Source organism: Geotrypetes seraphini, chromosome 8 (genome assembly GCF_902459505.1).
Source record: "Geotrypetes seraphini chromosome 8, aGeoSer1.1, whole genome shotgun sequence".
Lineage (NCBI taxonomy): Eukaryota > Metazoa > Chordata > Amphibia > Gymnophiona > Dermophiidae > Geotrypetes > Geotrypetes seraphini.
In genome coordinates, this window is record NC_047091.1 from 66,212,930 (window position 1) to 66,231,515 (window position 18,586).

The window sequence follows — 18,586 nt, forward strand, 5'->3', positions numbered from 1 at the left end:
GGGAGTGGAAAATATGAAAAAGGATCTACAAAAGTTAGAGGAATGGTCTAATATCTGGCAACTAAAATTCAATGCAAAGAAATGCAGAGTAATACATTTGGGGATTAATAATCGGAAGGAGCTGTATATGCTGCTGGAAGGTGAGAGGCTGATATGCACGGATGGGGTGATAGTGTCCAAAGATCTAAAGGCGAAAAAAAACAGTGCAACAAGACGGTGGCTGCTACCAAAAGAATGCTGGGCTGTATAAAGAGAGGTGTAACCAGTAGAAGAACGAAGGTGTTGATGCCCCTGTACAGGTCATTGGTGAGGCCCCATTTGGAGTATTGTGTTTAGTTTTGGAGACTCTATTTGGCGAAGGACACAAAAAGGCTTGAAGCGGTCCAGAGAGGGGCGATGAAAATGATAGGAAGTTTGCGCCAAAAGACGTATGAGAAGAGACTTGAAGCCCTGAATATGTAAACCTTAGAGAGGAAAGGAGGGACAGGGGAGATATGATTCAAACGTTCAAATACTTGAAAGGTATTAACATTGAACAAAATCTTTTCCAGAGAAAGGAAAATAGTAAAACCAGAGGGCATAATTTGAGTTTGAGGGGTGGTAGACTCAAGAGCAATGTAAGGAGATTCTTATTTATGGAGAGGGTGGTGGATGCCTGGAATGTGCTTCCGAGAGAGGTGGTGGAGATAAAACGGTGACGGAGTTAAAAAAAGCATGGGATGAAAACGGAGGATCTAGAATCAGAAAATAATAGTAAATATTGAAGAACTAAGGCCAGTACTGGGCAGACTTGCACGTTCTGTGTCTTTATATGGCCGTTTGGTGGAGGATGGGCTGGGGAGGCCTTCAATGGCTGGGAGGGTGTAGATTGACTGGAGTGAGCTTTGATGGAGATTTCATTAGTTGAAACCTAAGAACAGTACTGGGCAGAGCTTTGGATTCTTGCCCAGAAATAGCTGAGAAGAAGAAAAAACCCAACACATTTTTAGATTGAATCAGGTTGGGCAGACTAGATAGACCATTCGGGTCTTTATCTGCCATCATCTACTATGTTACTATGGAGGGAGAGAGATGTTTAATCCAGGAGCAGAATGGATTGATGGAGAGATGCCTGGAAATGGAAATGAAGGAAGATTGTGGGAGAAATGCTGGCCCATGGAGGAGAGTGCAGTAGTGAAGAGATAGGGAGATGTCAGGCTATGAGGGTGATGGATGGAAGGAAGTGAGAGTAGATGCTGGGATATAAGGGTGGAGGAAGAAAGATGTTGAGAATGGTAGGGAGGAGAGGGTTGCAAGGAAACGGATGAGAGGAATTCTGCCAAGGGTAAATATTGCACTTAACTGGCTAGGTATCAGCCAGCTCCAGAAACCTTGAAATTTAATGCCGGTGCCTGAACATAGACCAGCATTGAATTTCCAGGTTTAATGGCAGTGGTGATCAGAAAAATGCTAATTGTCACTGGCTGAATATCAGACCCTTACGTGATCAGCAGTAATCCTGACACCCTGGGGCTGTGAGGTCATACTAGGTAATGGGAGAAGCAGTAAGAAAAAGAGAAGCAAAGAACCCATCCACCATACCCACAGATCTTAAGAGAAGGCACTCGACAGCCCCTGTGCCACCAACTTTTCTTCCTCCCCTTATCAAAAGTGGGTTATTTTTTCTCTTATCACCATCTCGTTTTCACTATATGGGAAACTGTTATAGGGAAGTGCAGTATTGATATTCTGTTTCAAATGCTCCTTATCTTTCTCACACATAAATACACAACTTAAAATTTTATATAACGCTTATTTGACTCCCCAACATTTACACTGTTGGAATTCTAACATCTCTCTTTTTTGCTGGCAAAGCTGTAACCTGCCTGGAAATAAGGCCCATATGTGGTGGGTTTGCTCACAAATTCAGATTTATTGGAAATAAGTAGTAAAATATATTACCAGACATCCAGATTTCCCTGGACAAGTCCTCCTTTTGAGGACATGTCCGGGGGTCTGGAAGGCTTTTCAAAACCCGGCACTCTGTCCGGGTTTTGAAAATCTTTCCTCCGCATTGCGTCAGGCAGGAGGGCAACCATGCATGTGCGGACGTCCTGCCCTATGAGAGAAGGTAGCGGGGGGCGGGATGGGTGGAACTGGGTGAGCCTGGGAGCGGGTCTAGGGGTCTGGATTTTTCAAACAGAAAATCTGGTAAACCTATATCTAAACCCCTCCCCCTTTCAGCATTTCCCCTCTGTATCTCTATCCTTATAGTTCCTGCTTGCCCCTTCTCTTCTCTATGTAACTGTCTCCATTTTCAGCTTATCTCCCCCTCTTCCTTTGTTACTGCACCCTGTAGCCAGCATCTTTCCACACTCCCTCTACTCTGGCCCAGCCCAGTATGATATATTTCCTTTTGTTTCCCTTGCCTCTCTCTTTCTCCTCCCTGAATATGGCTCTCTCCCTTCCACTTGCACCCGACCACCCCCCGTTTCCTGCGGAACCTCTTTGGTGACTCGTCAGCAGCGGCGATCAAGACAGGCTGCTGACATCGGGGCCTTCCCTCTGCGAGTCCCTCCTTTGCGGAAACAGGAAGTTGAAACAAAGTAGGCGGGACTCGCAGAGGGAAGATCCAGACGTCGGCAGCCTGTCTTGATCACCTCCGCTGATGAGTCACCGAAGAGGGCCGCAGGAAAGGGGGTGTGGCCGGGTGCAGGTAGAAGGGAGAGGGCCAGATGGCAAAGTTACCGCCAGAAGATGTAGGAGCCGGGATGATTTCTTTTTCAGGCCGCCGCCACCCATCAAAATGGCAAAACCGGACTAAAATGGCAAATTGAAAAAATCGCCCGGATGCCCAACGGAGACATGTCTGGGGAAATCCAGACATCTGGTAACCCTAGGTATGAGGAAAGGGCAGGTCTCCTTTACACACTGGACACACTCATTCCTCTTTAAAGATAGGGCTGGTCTCCTTTATGTAGCACACACTCAGATTTCAATATTAGGTATGGAACAGGTTTCATTTACACACTGCACATTCTAATTCCAGCCTAAGGATGGGACTGGTCTCCTTTATACACCACACACTTTTATTCCAACTTGAGGATGGAACAGATTCCTTCTCACACTGATTCTAACCTGAGGAAAGGACAAGTCTCTTTTCTACATGGCACACTGCATACTTACGACATTACCGCCATAAACCTGAAGCTAGACTGTATTAATGATTGGTTAAAAGAAAACATGCTATCCTTCAGTATCCCCAAAACAAACTGTTCTCCTTTCTCGGAAAGATAATATTTGCCTTGCATCCCCAATCTGCATCAACAACACACCAATTGATGCAGTTGGTATGGCAAAAATTATGGGTGTGATCATTGATAGTAAGCTAAATTATCATGAGCAAATAGAAGCTGTGATCAGAAGCTGTTTTCACAAACTGAGAATGATTAGATTATTAGCAAAAATCTTGGAACCATCTTCGTTAAACATATTGATCCATTCTCTTATAATTTCAAAAATAGATTATTGTAATTCCCTATACAAAGGAATATGTCAGAAAGAAATGAGGCGTCTTCAGTTAATACAAAACAACTATTAAAGTCATTACTAACTCAAAGAAATATGATCACGTCACTCCCCTTTTAAAGAAAGCCCACTGGCTACCGATTCAAGACAGAATAACCTATAAGATCGTCATGTTAATATTCAAAACCCTTAAAACAAAGTAACCAGCCTTTATTGATAAATTTCTCATTCCGTAAGATTCTAACAGAACATTAAGATCTACTAATCAACATTTGCTTTTTGTGGCTTCATTAAAGATTATAAATACTCGCCGGACAACAATATTCTCAATAATTGCACCTACAATTTGGAATGCTTTGCCAACTCATCTTCGAGAAGAGCAAAGCCTAGACAAATTCAAAGAATCCTTAAAATGCTTTCTTTCCAAAGATGCCTTCGAATACTGTATTTTCCCTCTCTAGTTACAAGGGATCCAGCGATAAAGAAATTTTTCTCCTTTTTGCCCTATTGTTGTTCCCATTCCCATTCTCTTTCCTATAACTTATTGTAGTTCAGTCCCCTTACCTCTCGTTTAATGTACACTTCTCCCTCCGTATTCGCTGTGATAGGAAATTAACAGACCTGTGAATACAGAAAATCTGCGAATGACTTTTCATATGTTATTCGCTGTTTTCTATTAAAAACCATCGTCAATATGGTGAAACTGTGAATAACATGGTGGGAGACCTGGCCTGTTCCTGAAGGAGAGGTAAAACACGGTGAAGAAAGTGCTGGGAATCAGCAATTTTCTCTGTAAACGCTTGGAATCAGTAATTTCTCTATGCAAGCTGACGGAATTTGGGGGGGGGGGGAGGAGCTAGCAAGCTAAAAACTGTGAATAATCGAAACCGTGATTGCTGAAACCGCAAATACGGAGGGAGAAGTGTATGTATTATTACGTGTGTAATGGTATGTTTCTTTATATTTTGAGTATATATTTTTTTTGTTTTTAAATTTGTCCTCTCCTTTTATTTTACCTTTGTAAATCGCCTAGAATTTTGAAGAGTGTGGCGCAGTGGTTAAAGCTACAGCATCAGCACCCTGGGGTTATGGGTTCAAACCCTCGTTGCTCCTTGTGACCCTGTGCAAGTCACTTAATCCCCCCCTCCCCAGTGCCCCAGGTACATTAGATAGATTGTGAGCCCACCGGGACAGACAGGGAAAAATGGTTGAGTACCTGAATAAACTCAGGTAAAGGGTTCCATGAGTGGCGAAAATTTAAAAGATCAGTATAGCTTGATGGGCCTATGCTTCCAGACAGATTTCCTAGGGCATCAGGCCGCCAAGTGGTATAAATTAATTTCGGAATATTTGAATAAGAAACCAAAAACGAGCTTAAGGGATATTTGGAGCATTGAGGTAAAGCAAGAGATTTCTGCTACTCAATGGCCACGGATTTGGTCTTGGAGGATGAGATGTACAACGTCAGCATCTATGAGACAGACTTGGTTTTTTCCGTTACATAGAAAATTTTTGGACCCCTGTTTGTTTGCAAAAATTAGATAGTTCAAAGTCTAATAGATGCTGGCACTGTCATCTTCATATAGGGACACTGGATCACATGTTGTACTTTTGCCCCTTAATATTAGGCTTCTGGAAGTCTGGGGGAAAATTAATAGGATCCTGGAACCTTCCATTCCTTTATCATACGATGTGGTTCTCTTTGGAACTACACTCTAACCAAAGTACCTAATTTCTGCAGCTAAGAATAAATTACTTCTTGTAATGACTGGGATTGCTATACAAATGATCACAAAAAACTGGAAGAATTGTGATAGACTAAATCACACCTTTTGGTGGGAATCCCTGTGCTTAAGTTATTGATAAGAACATATGAATTCGGAACTAAAGGGTCATGGTAAAAACTTCAATGCGATTTGGGGCCCATTAGCAAATTTTGTATCCACCAATTAATAGTCCAAGTTTACATTTTATTGAGTTTTATACACATCCGGGTTGGGGGAGGGGGGAATATGTCTATATTATTATTTGTTAGTCATAAGTGCTGTTATTTGGTGCCAATTGTATTTCTGTATGTTTTAAAATGAATAAAGATTTATTTAAAAAAACAAACAAACCCAAAAACCAACCCTCATGTAAATTGTTCTGAGCTCTCCTGGGAGAACGGTATAGAAAATTGAATAAATAAATAATAAAATTTGAAAACTTGATACTTGATACTCTGTTTCCAGCTTGCAGATTGGGCAGGTCTCTTTTATATTCCATATGCAGATCCAGTGGCGTAATAAAGGGGGGGGGGAAACAAAGGGGGTGGTCCGTCCTGGGCGCCATGTTGGTGGGGGCGCCAGTAGGGGGGATCAGGGAAGACGTGGGGGAGGAGATGGGGGAGGGGTGCCTCTCACCTTCGCTATGCCACTGTGCAGATCCCAGCCTAGCATGGGGTAGGTCTCCTTTACACACTGCACGTGCTCATTCCAGCCTAAGGATGGAGCAGACATTTTTCACACACTGGGCAGGTCTCCTTGACACACTCCACATGCAGATCCCAATTTGGGGACAAAGCAATTCTCCTTTATACACCATAGACTTGATTCCAGATGGGGAAAGTCTCTGTCCACATTTCTTTGTATAATGAAGGGTTCAAAGAGGTGGGGGGGGAGGGGGGAGAGGGAGGAGGTCAGGTTTATGCATATGGCTTTGGGCCCCCTGTTGTATTGTTGCAACTTTTTCTTTTTTTTTTTTACAATCCCCAGGGACACAGTGTACATAATGTTCCCAGTCCCTGAGAGACTCTGAAACATGTCCATAAGGTGACACTCTGCTCTTTCGCTCTTCCCAGGACAGCAGAGTCCACGCTGGAACAAAATGCTACAAGAATAAAGGCCAAACATCTGCGATTACAGGCTCCCGGCCAAGGTAATATCAGCACAAATGGACTATTTCTCACTCTCTCTAGATATATATTTTTCTATCTCTTCCCTGCTGGTTTCAAGCTTCCAGTTAACTACTGTTCTTTCCTTATGCTCCCCCACTGGACTCCTGTGGGATTCCCACTCTGCTCTGCAGGGTAGGATTAGGATATAACAAAATGGATATGTGCATAGGGCCAATATATTTAATGAACCCTCACAAATGTGCTATTTAACCTTCAATTTCCTCAGGTTCCAAGTTAGATTGTAAATCCTCTAGCAATTGGGAAATACCTAGTGTCCTTGAATGCAATTCACCTTACACTACTACTGTAATTGTGTGAGCTAAATACGTACAAAGGAAAATATTCTGTTCCTCACAAAGCAGAGTTTTGTATCAGTACCTCCATATTTTAACAACCAAAACGAATGCGAGGTAAGTGCAAAGGCTTGAGTGGTAACTACTGTGGTGTCTTGGGCCCAAACTGACCAGATGTGTAGGGTTACCAGACGTCCAGGAAAACCTGGACATGTCCTCTTTTTAGAGAACTATCTGGGGTCCTGGACAGACTCTCCAAAACCCGGCAATTGGTCTGGGTTTCAGAAAGCGCTGACAAGCTCCGGCCGCATAATAAAACCCTTACCCGCACCTGCGCAGTTGAAACGGTGTGATCCCTGCCGCTGTGATTTATGCTTCTATGCCGTGTTCCATTTGCGGCGTGTGCGTGGCGGTGGAGCCTGTGGCAGTTTGATTTGCAGCGGTAATTGCCATTGCCGATGTCGCTTTCAGCCTCGGACAGGGAGGGAGGTTTCAACTCCCTGCTCCTGCTTGCTTCGGGCTTTCCTCGCTGCCGGGTCCTGCTCCTGTCTTCACGCAAAAAGAAAGTAGGTGGGAACCAGCAGTGATGAAAGATTGAAGCAAGCAGGAGCAGCGAGTTATAAATGCTGCGCTGCCGACAGCTGTGTGAAACCCAGGAGGAGAGGGGGAAGTGGGAAAGGGGGCCAGGGAGCAAACTTGCTATGCTTTGGGGGGAGGGGTGTGGCTGGGGGGCAGGCAGCATTCTTGGTTTGCTCGGGGAGGGGAGAGACAGAAGGGAGCCACAGAGAGAGACAGAAAGAAAGGCAGGCAGGCATGGCACCAAAGAGAGAGAGGCAGGCAGGCAGGGGGCCATGGAGAGAGACAGAAATACAGGCAGGCAGCGCACAAGAATGAAAGACAGACGCACACAGAAAGAGAGCGGGCAGAGAGAGAGACAGAAAGCAAGAAAGACAGACAGACAGGGGGCCAGGGAGACAGACAGACAGCGGCCAAGGAGAGAGAGACAAAGAAAAAAAGACAGACAGCTAGCGGCCAAGGAGAGAGAGACAAAGATAAAAAGACAGACAGACAGCTAGCGGCCAAGGAGAGAGAGAGAGACAAAGAAAAAAAAATCCTAGACAGACAGTGGCCAAGGAGAGAGAAAGAAAGAAAAAAAAAGTCAGACAGCACACACGGTAAGTTTTCATTAGATTTTGTGATCTGTTAAGTCTACACATCTATTCTAGCACTTGTTAATCTAACGGGCTTAAACACTAGTTCTTTATAATAACGAGGGCCTCAAAATAGTTGGTCCAAAATCTTGTCTCTTGCAGTTGATACTTTGATAGTTTTTCACTTTCTGCATGTTGCACTGCTTTTAGCTGTGTATAGCTGAAATTATCAGAAGCAATTAAGGAAAAATTTATAAACTATAATGGTTATAGTTTATAAATATTTCCTTAATTGCTTCTGATAATTTCAGATTTCAGATAATCCACATTTTGGATTTGTAGGTGCTCACCTCATGCAAAATTATCATTTCTTTATAAGACATTAACTATTTTTCTGCAGCCCTCCAAGTACCTACAAATCCAAAATGTGGCCCTGCAAAGGGTTTGAGTTTACTGTTTTAGAGGAAGCTCATTCTGTATTCTAAAGTTAAAAGCAATTCTTATCTAATTCTCTTTCTTCATTTTATTTTTCTTTTTTGTATCCCACCCCCAATTATCCAGTTTCTCTCTCCAATAATGGAACTTTTCAGATGAAAATGTATCTCCTCTCTCTGTTCTTTTTATTCTTGTGAGCCTCTGGTCTCAACTTTGATCTGAGACCTCTCATGACCCACAGGTGGCTCTCTCCCGGTCATTTCCTGCCAGTGCTCTCCAGGGCGGGAAAGTCATGGGAAACCATCAGGCTGACGCACATGTCCCTGCTCCTTGCGGCCATCTGCTGCTGTCACCTCACAGCTTCCATCTGGCACTCATCAGGGATCCTCCTCATCTCACCTAACTCCTCCTCATGTGGCTTTCATCAGGGATCACCCTAACTCTCTTTCATCCAGATCTCATGTGACCCCTGCAAGTCATTTCTCCTTACTCTGTCTGGTGCTCATCAGGGATCTCTTCTTATGCCTCCATGTCTGGATCTCATAAGAGATCATTTCTCTGTGAGGCCTCTCTCTTTGTTCCATTGTATTTACATTGTTTGTCCTCTGGAGCTGTGCTACAGAGATGACAAGTCTCACTCATACTCACCTGAAGGTATCATATTCTCTCACTTATTAGAAATGTGTCATTCTCAGTTGAAGGCTCTCTCACACTCACACTCAGATTCATTAGGAGTGTGTCATAGTTGAAGGCTCTCGCTCTCACAATCTTTGAGCCTCTTCTCTCACTCATTAGGTGTGTGTCATACTCAGTTGAAGGCTTTCTCACACTCATACGTTTTGAGCACCTTCGCTCACTTTTTCAGAGTGTCGCATTCCTTTGAAGTCTTTCCCGCTGAGTTCCTCTTTCACTCATTAGGAGGTCTTCATACTTCCTTGAAGGATCTCTCATTGTCACACTCTTTGAGCCCCTTCTCTCATTCATTAGTAGTGTGTCATACTCAGTTTAAGGCTTTCTCACACTCACACTTTTTGAGCCCCTTCTCTCTCACTCATTAGGAATGTGTCACATTCCTTTGAAGGCTTTCTCTTTGAACTCCTCTCACATTTATTAGGAGGGCTTCACACTCAGTCGAACTTTCTTGTACTCTCTCAGTCTCCCACTCTTTGAGGCTCTTCTCTCATTAGGAGTCTTTCACACTTGTTTTGACTCTGGGCAAGTCACTTAGCACTTCATTGTCCCGGGTACATAGGGTTACCAGATTTTACGAATGTAAAATCTGGACACATGGCCCTTTCCCAAGGCCCAGTTTTACCCAGCCCTGCCCTGTTCCACCTGTCAGACCCCATTCCACCTCAGCCCCCCACCCCCATACATCTTCTCGAGCTTGGAGCCACGCTTGGAGGGTCTCTGTGCATGTGCAGGTGTAACGCCAATCAGGGCTCAGACGCCTGAGGCTCCTCTCCAATCAGGGCCTTAGGTTCTTCCCTCTGTATCCCGGAATACAGAGGGAGAAGCCTAATACTCTGAATGGCGTCTGAGCTCCTCCCTGATTGGCATTAGGCCCCTCCCCATGCATCACATGATGCACCAGGAAGGGGAAAGCTTGCCATTCTGGATTGGCTGGCCTAGAGCAGGCAAGACCGAGCTTCTCTCCTGCTCCCGACTTCTGACTAAAGTACAGGGTGGGAGTGGGGGGTTTGTGGAAGCATCCAGTGGCAGGAGGAAGTGGGCATCCCTCCTGCCAATTTTTTCTCATACGGGGGATGGGCCAACATGTCAAGAGAGAGTGGGTATCCCTCCTGCTGATTTTAACTGTCATGATGGGGGGTTGGTTCCTTGTGCCGTTCTTCGGGAGGACGTTGGGGAGGGCCATCTTGGGGGGGAGGGGGGGCTTTTTTATTTTATAATGAGACAGATTGTGTGTGTAACACACACAGCATCTGTGTCCATTAAAAAAAGGGTTGATCCATCGCTAAGACAGGTAAGGGACTGGTCTTGGACTAGTCACTTTTTTTGGATCGCTAAAAACAATTACTTTGTGCATCAGTAAGCAATGTTAGAGCATCAATTGCTCTGCTAGTTTACATGACATGTCAATATTAATGAGCTTATTTGCATGGCCGGATCGGAGAATGAGCGATCCTGCAGAAAGTCACACGGTGAGCCGTTTTCTGCATCGGGTCAGCATATCCAATAAGAACATAAGAAGTTGCATCCGCTGGGTCAGACCAGGGGTCCATTGCGCCCAGCAAACCGCTCCCGCGGCGGCCCATCAGGTCCATGACCTGTAAGTGATCTTTTGTCTAAAACCTTTCAATCCCCATTATTCTTCTATCTATACCCTTCCATAATCCTATCTCTACCTCTATCTATATCCCTCAATCCCCGTATCCTTCAGGAACTTGTCCAATCCATCTTTGAATCCCCTTAATGTACTCTGTCCTATCACATCCTCCGGAAGCACATTCCAGATGTCTACCACCCTCTGAGTGAAGAAAAATTTCCTAGCATTGGTTCTAAACCTGTCCCCTTTCAATTACTCTGAGTGCCCCCTTGTTCTTGTAGTTCCCAATAGGCTGAAGAACCTGTCCCTTTCCACCTTCTCGATGCCCTTCATGATCTTGTAAGTCTCTATCATGTCTCCTCTGAGTCTCCGTTTCTCCAGGGTGAAGAGCCCCAGCCTTTCTAGCCTGTCTGCGTATGAAAGGTTTTCCATACCTTTTATCATTTTTGTCGCTCTTCTCTGAACCCTCTCAGGTATCTCCATGTCCTTCTTTAGGTACGGCGACCAATATTGGACACAGTATTCCAGATGCGGGCGCACCATTGCGCGATACAGCGGCATGATGACTTCCTTCGTTCTGGTTGTAATACCCTTCTTAATTATACCCAACATTCTGTTTGCCTTCTTTGAGGCTGCTGCGCATTGTGCTGTTGACTTCATTGTGTCCACCAGTACACCCAAGTCCTTTTCAAGGTTACGTGCCTCTAGTACTAATCCCCCCATTTGGTAGCTGAACATCGGGTTCTTTTTCCCTATATGCATGACCTTGCATTTCCCTACATTGAAGTTCATTTGCCATTTAATTGCCCACTCCTCCAGTTTGTTCAGAGTTTAGTGTTATCCGCAAATTTTATAACTTCACACTTCGTCCCTGTTTCTAGATTGTTGATAAATATATTGAACAGCAGTAGTCCGAGTACTGACCCCTGCTGAACTCCGCTCGTGACCCTCCTCCAGTCCGAGTAGTGGCCCTTCACTCCAACCCTTTGCTTCCTGCCTGCCAACCAGTGTTTAACCCATCTGTGTACGTCCCCTTCCACCCCATGGTTCCACAGCTTCCTAAGTAGCCGCTCATGGGGTACCTTGTCAAAGGTTTTTTGGAAGTCGAGATAAATGATGTCTATGGGTTCCTCTTTGTCCATCTGGCTGTTTACCCCCTCAAAGAAGTGCAGTAAGTTTGTTTGGCACGATCTTCCTTTGCAGAAGCCATGTTGGCTCGCTTTCATTAGTCCATTTTTTTCAATGTGCCTCTACCATCTTGCCCGGAACCGATGTCAAACTTACCGGCCTGTAGTTTCCCGGGTCACCTCTTGATCCCTTTTTAAAGATAGGTGTAACATTTGCTATCCTCCAGTTCTCCGGGATCTCGCCAGTTTTCAAGGATAGGTTGCAAACTCGTTGGAGTATTTCCGCTATTTCATTTCTTAGTTCTTTTAGTACCCTTGGGTGGATTCCGTCCGGGCCTGGTTTAGTGATGATCGTTTGAGGATCACTGATTTAGTGCATCTTCTAGCCCCTGGATTCTGCTTTCTATTAAACATCCCCTGGAAATGAGACAGAACTGAGTGAGCCTTCTCCTGGTGGTCTGCAGATTCCTATAAACTACATTGAATTGTTCTGGCTGGTCACTTAGCTGGAACTTTATCATCACAATTAGATGGCAGAGTTGGGCTGAACTGAGTAAGCTATAGGTTTTCTCAGTCCAGTCCTCTTCTAATTGCCCAACAGCTGTGTACATTTTGCTTTAGTCCTTCCTGAGGGTGATCACAGTGGATCTGACTTGGCAGTGGGATTAGCATGAGAATGTAGCACTCAGTGGACTTCTTCAATGACTGAATTTCCTGTCTTTTACAAATAGAAACAGAATGTTTCCCACCACCACCTCCTGAGCAAAATGACCTCCTCCATTCATTCCAGACCTGGCTAAAAAATGAATGAGAAGGAGATAAGTTACATTCCTGATGTATTTCTTCACATTTTCTTCCCACTGTTATGGCATGACTTCAAAGTCTAAAGAAATATTTTGAAAATTTAAGGGGCGAGTTGGGGATAGTAGTTGGAGTGAAGGAGCAGGATAGTGAGGAAATGTGGAAGCGAGGTTGTCTATGCTAGAGTGATGTGCCCGATGTTATTTATTTATTTTTTTAAAATGAAAGATAGGGGAGCAGATTTCACACTTTACAGGTCTCGTAAACTATACACTTCTCTTTAATGCAGCATCTTATTTTTTCTGCAGTGTAGCACTAGACTATAAAGCTCAGGATGTGGCTTGTTACAGAGCACTAGCTCTGGCATTTGCTCAGCAATGCTTTGGACTTTGGTTTCTTGTGTAGTCAGAAAAGTGTACGGGGCTCTTCTAACTCTATCCCTCCCCCTTCCGTTTTGCCTGAGCGCCTCTCTAGGGTTCAGGGGTCGCATTTCTAAGAGAGTCATTAATTTATGAAAACAAGGGGAGGGGAGAAGGGGTTGTGGAGGGTTGCATTGGGAATCTATATGTGCACCGGAAGTAGAGGAATTTCAGCTTGGCAGACTAGATGGCTTATGCTGGTGTTTGTCTGCTGTTATTTCATCTATGTATGAATAAATAAATCCATGTACCAGACTCCAGCTGCCCACGTCGTCTCTTTCCCCACTTTTGACACCATCTAAAAATGTCCACATCCGGCCTGGAGCGGTCATGGAACACTTTCCCAGCGGTTCAGCATAGGGTCCTCTGGCTCTTTCCTCTTGTCTGCTTATATCTTTTCCTGATTTTTTGCCTCCTCCTCCTCTCCCACCACCACCATGTTATGACCCTATACCGAGTGGCAGATGGCTTAAATTCCCATTCTTTCTAACGTAATGGATCAGTCTGTCTTCCTAAATTTATCCCCTTAATCAGAAGAGAAGGGTGGCCATCTGATATTCAGAACAGAATCATTTCACCCAATATACATGCACAGACACTCAATGCTTCCATTTAGAGAATGACACGGGGACAAATTTTTCCCCCGTCCCCGCAGGAACTCAATTTCCTTGTCCCGTCTCTGCGAGTTTTGTCACTGCCCCTGTTCCGTTCCTGTCAGCTCTGCCTTAACCGCACAAGCCTCGAACACTTACGATTTTAAAGTGTTTGAGGCTTGTGCAGATGAGGACGGAGCTTAGGCATTGGTGGAATGAGGCATTATGACATCACAATCAGCTCTAGAATGTTGCTACTTATGATTTTAAAGTGTTTGAGGCTTGTGCAGATGAGGACGGAGCTTAGGCATTGGTGGAATGAGGCATTATGACATCACAGTCTGAGCTCTAGAATGTTGCTACTTATGATTTTAAAGTGTTTGAGGCTTGTGCAGATGAGGACAGAGCTTGCAGGAGTGGGGCAGGGACAGGCAAAGAACTCGTGGGGATGAGATGGGACAGGGAAAAATTTGTCCCTGTGTCAGAATGTCACGGGGACAAATTTATCCTCTTCCCTGCGGGAACTCAATTTCCCCCATCCCATCCCCACAAGTTTTGTCGCTATCCTTGTCTCTGCCCTATTCCTGTAAGCTCTGCCTTACCCGCACAAGCCTCGAACACTTATGATTTTAAAGTGTTTGAGGCTTGTGCAGATGAGGACGGAGCTTGCAAGAATGGGGCAGGGACAGGAAAAGAACTCGTGGGGATGAGATGGGAAAATGAGTCCCCAAGGGGACGGGGAAAAATGTGATCCCGTGTCATTCTCTATTCTCTACTTGAAATGAGTTTCACACTCTGCATCCAGTACCTTGTTCCAGTGTCAGAGTCAACACAGAAGGTTTGTAAGTGCTCTCAATTCACTCAAAAAAGGATTTTAGGCATCTCAAACTCAGACTAGGAGTCAACCCCTGGCTGTGAAGGAATGAAGCCCTTCAACCAGCAGATTCCCTCATGGGGCAGAGCAGTGGCATATCGAGGGTGAGAGGTGCTCCTCCCCCAGCCTTGTCTCTGCCCCCTCTGATCCTTCCCCGACCCCCCCTACTGTGCATGCGCCCCCTTCCCTTCCTCCGTATCTCTAATTGTTCCTTGTGACCACGTCCTCTCCCTTTGACGTCACTTCCTATGCCCGCCACCCAGAAGTGACATCAGTGGAAGCTGACACGGTTGCGAGGAGCACATTGAAGTTGTTACTCGTGGCAGTGAACAACTAGAGGTATGGGGGAAGGGAAGGGGGCGCGCGAGCGGCAGGGAAAGGAGAGGGAGGAGATAGGGGCAGAGAGGAGGAGGGGTGCTGACACCCCCACCATGATGTCGCCAGAGCGAACTGTCCCCCCGCCCCTCCCCCTTACTATGCCACCGGGGCAGAAAGGAACATATGAAGGTTGCCCTCAAACCAACTGAGCTCTCTGTCCTTCATTTTTTTATTTAGCTTCTGTAACTGCACCCTATTCCCCTTCCCGTACATTGAGGTCTCTTGATTCTAACAGACCTGTTCTTCCATCACCAAACATGGCTCATTATGAATCCACTCAATCTTCAGCATATTTTTTTATTGCCTCTTTGTTTTGGAATAATCTTCCATCTATTATTCGGGCTGAGCAATCTTTTCTCAAGTTTAAATCACTCCTGAAAACCTATTCTTTTCACGAAAGCATTTCCCACGATGGAATGGAATAGAATACCAGGCACTAGCATTGTTATCTTAGTTCTTTTAGCTATTTATTTGTTGTTTGTTTTAATTGAATTGAGTGGATTTCTTGGTTGGTTGTAATATCTTTTCTTTTAATATTAGCGTTCTTTTCTATGTGTTTCTTTTTAAATTTTGTAAGCTGTTTTGACCTTTTGCATTAAGCGGGATATCAAAAGTACAATAAACATGAATGTAGAGATGACCAGGCTCTGTGCATCCTTGCACCCATCCTCCTGAGCTCTCCAGTAGAGGTCTGCATGGGAACGGGGATCGCGGGGGTCCCGCGGGAATCCCCCCTAACCCACGGGGACCCCCCTCTAGCCAACGGGCCTCCCACGGGCATGGAAGGCTTTGGAAGCGGGGTTCGTCCATATAATATAACGGACACATCAGCCTTAGTAAAAGAGGGGGTTTATAAGTTAATTACCTGAACAGCAAACAAAAAAAGGGTCCCGCCAGAGATTCCACAAGGAAAACAACAGCGCAAACACAAAAGAAACTGTGGAATTGATGATCCTGTCAGAAGTAATTGCTGCTTTTTATGGGGACGGGCGGGGATGGAGGTAATTCCTTGCGGGGATGGGTGGGGATGGAGAGGATCCTGATGAGGACGGAGAGGATCCTGATGGGGATGGATGGGGACGGAGAGGATCCTGGCAGGGACGGGCGGGGATGGGTGGGATTTCTGTCCCCGTGCAACTCTCTACTCTCCAGTCCTAGAAGTGATAGGTTCTGTATCTCTGCATCCAAGGGCAGTGGAAGGCTTTTTTTTGTTTGGGGGTGTCCAGGTTTTGCCCCCAACCCTTTCATAACATCTTAGTTCTCTCCTATGGCATCTGACATATCTCTCCTTCCCTCTCTCTTTCTCATGCCCCCACCCATAGTGTAAAGCATTTCTTTCCTTCCTACACCCTTCCTCCTATCTTATCCAACATCTTGCTCCTTCTCAACTCCTCAAGGTCTCCCTCCTTCATGATCTTCAGCACCTCTCCCCTTCCCCGTCAGTATCTCTCCTTCCGTTCTCTTATCCCCTGCCTGTAATGTCCAGCATTCCACCCCCCTGAGGGTCTCCAGCGTCTGTCTCCTTCCCTCACTTTCAACCCCACATGTTCTACAGCATCTCTACTCCCCATGGTTTCTAGCATCTCTCTCCTCCCCTCCTCTTCCTCTCTTCAGAATCCTTCCCTTCTACTCCCCCTGCCTGTGGCGTCTAGTAACCCACCCACTCCATGGTCTCCAGCACCTTTCTCCTTCCCTCCCCCTCAACATCCTATAGTCTACAGCATCTCTCTGCTGCTCTCCTATCTTCAACATATCTCATTTTTATTTTTCCATCTGCATCTGTCTCCTTCACTTCTCTCCCCCTGCCTGGAGTGTCCAACATTCCAACCCCATCCCCCTGGTCTCCAGCCTCTCTCTCTCTTTATCCCTTCCTCCCACATGTGATGTTCCACAATTCGCATTCCACCTCCCCCATGGTCTCCAGCATTTCTCTCCTTTCCTCCCTCTCAACCTCCCATAATCTTCAGCATCTAGCGCCTTCTCTTTCCCTTCAGCATTTCTCTCCTCTTCTTCTCCCTCTGCCTGTGGTGTCCATCATTCAATTCCCTACTTTGTCCACAAGGTATTTGTTCTTTTACCATACTTCATTGTATGGATTGCCTGATGCAGGGCTTTCAGAGGCTCAAGGCTTTCTGGCTCTTGCTCCCTTCAAACTTCCTGTTTTTGGGGCATGGAAGCTGGCTAGCCTTAACCAAGTGCAGATGCAAGGTAAGAGAAGAAAGCCCTCTTGGGGAGAGAGGACAGGTAGCAAAAATTTGGGGTGCCAGGGCCCAGGGATTCCCCCTGTTCTGGAGTCTATGCCTGCACCCATCTCCTGAGCTCTCCATTCCAAGAGGTGATAGGCTTTGTATTGCTATACCCATCGCCTGAGTTCTCCCATCCTAGAGGCAACAGACTCTGTACCTCTGCAACCATTTCCTGAGCTCTGCAGTCCCAGAGATGACAGGGTATTTTTGTATTTGGAAACTGGAAAAAAAAACCTGATGGGTACAACTTGATAAGAATCCTTGCAGAAAGAGGATCCCTGATGAGAGCTGGATGGGAAAGAGAGAGCAGTTGAAGGCAGGCTAGAAGGGTCACAGTTACAAGTAGTACAGCTGGATAGATAGGACTTTCTTTTGATTCTGTGGTAAGTGGGTTCCCGCCCTGCCCCCATACCACGCAGTTCTCAAAGCTGATTCGTTTTTCAGCTGTTGAGCTGGTCCAGATGTTGTCAAGGCATTGGCTAGTGAAATCTGTGTCCGTTGGGCCTGGGTGGAGGTACAGGGTGGGAGGGGCAGTTCAGTATCTTTCAGTAAACTCAGCAAATTCCTTCCTCTGTGATTAAGCTTGTGTGAGACAGAGCCCTTGCCAAGCCAGGACAGTTCTCATAGGTGGAAGGCTTCTGTGATCGCTGGTTCTGTGTCAATGTGATTGCGAGATTCATGCCTGTTTTTATCCCCACCTCAGTGCATCCTGGGACTTGTAGTTTCCTGCTGGCCTTGCGGAAACCTAGAACTACAAATTCATGCATACACTGGGAGTAATCCCAGGACTGTATCAATCAGTTTGGCTGAAGTAGAGCCATCTGTTTGTTGTCACTGAAGCAATAGGAATATCAAACAATGTCAAAATATGTTGCATCAGGTCAGAATAGCAATCAGAGCAGGGACAAACAGGGCCTGATTCTTTCTGAGGCCTGCAATCTTACTTATTAGAAATCAAAGATCTTCTGTTGTTTTAATCACATTGGGGTAATATTCAGCAACACAGCAGTTTCTTCGGCTGGCAGCAGCGTTATACTGTACTTGGATATTCAATGTTGAGCCATGACTGGGCAGCTTTGGTTATATGCGGCTGGCTATCACTTATGCGGTTATGTGTGATATTCAGTACATTACCACCTAAGTGAAAGATAAAAAAGATAGGACTGGTGTTTTACGTGGTCCAATTTAGAGAATGACATGGTGACAAAATTCATCACCGTTCCCATCTCCGCGGGAAGCCATCTCCATATCATTCTTTAAAGAGAGATGGAAGAATCAGAGTATGAACGGACACAACCAATGATCCTCAAGCCTTGCATTGAAGAATGCTGGTGTAGAAGGGCTGAGGTTGAGATAGACACTAAAGAATAAGGTTATCCATGGGGACCCCTGTCATTCTCTAGTCCACATGCGGCCTGCCAGGTACTATTTTGAGGCCCTGGGTATGTTTTATCATAATCACAAAAGTAAAATAAAACAGTTTCTTGATCATATGTCTCTTTAGCTATAAATTACAATATTATTATTAAGACTTAGCCAA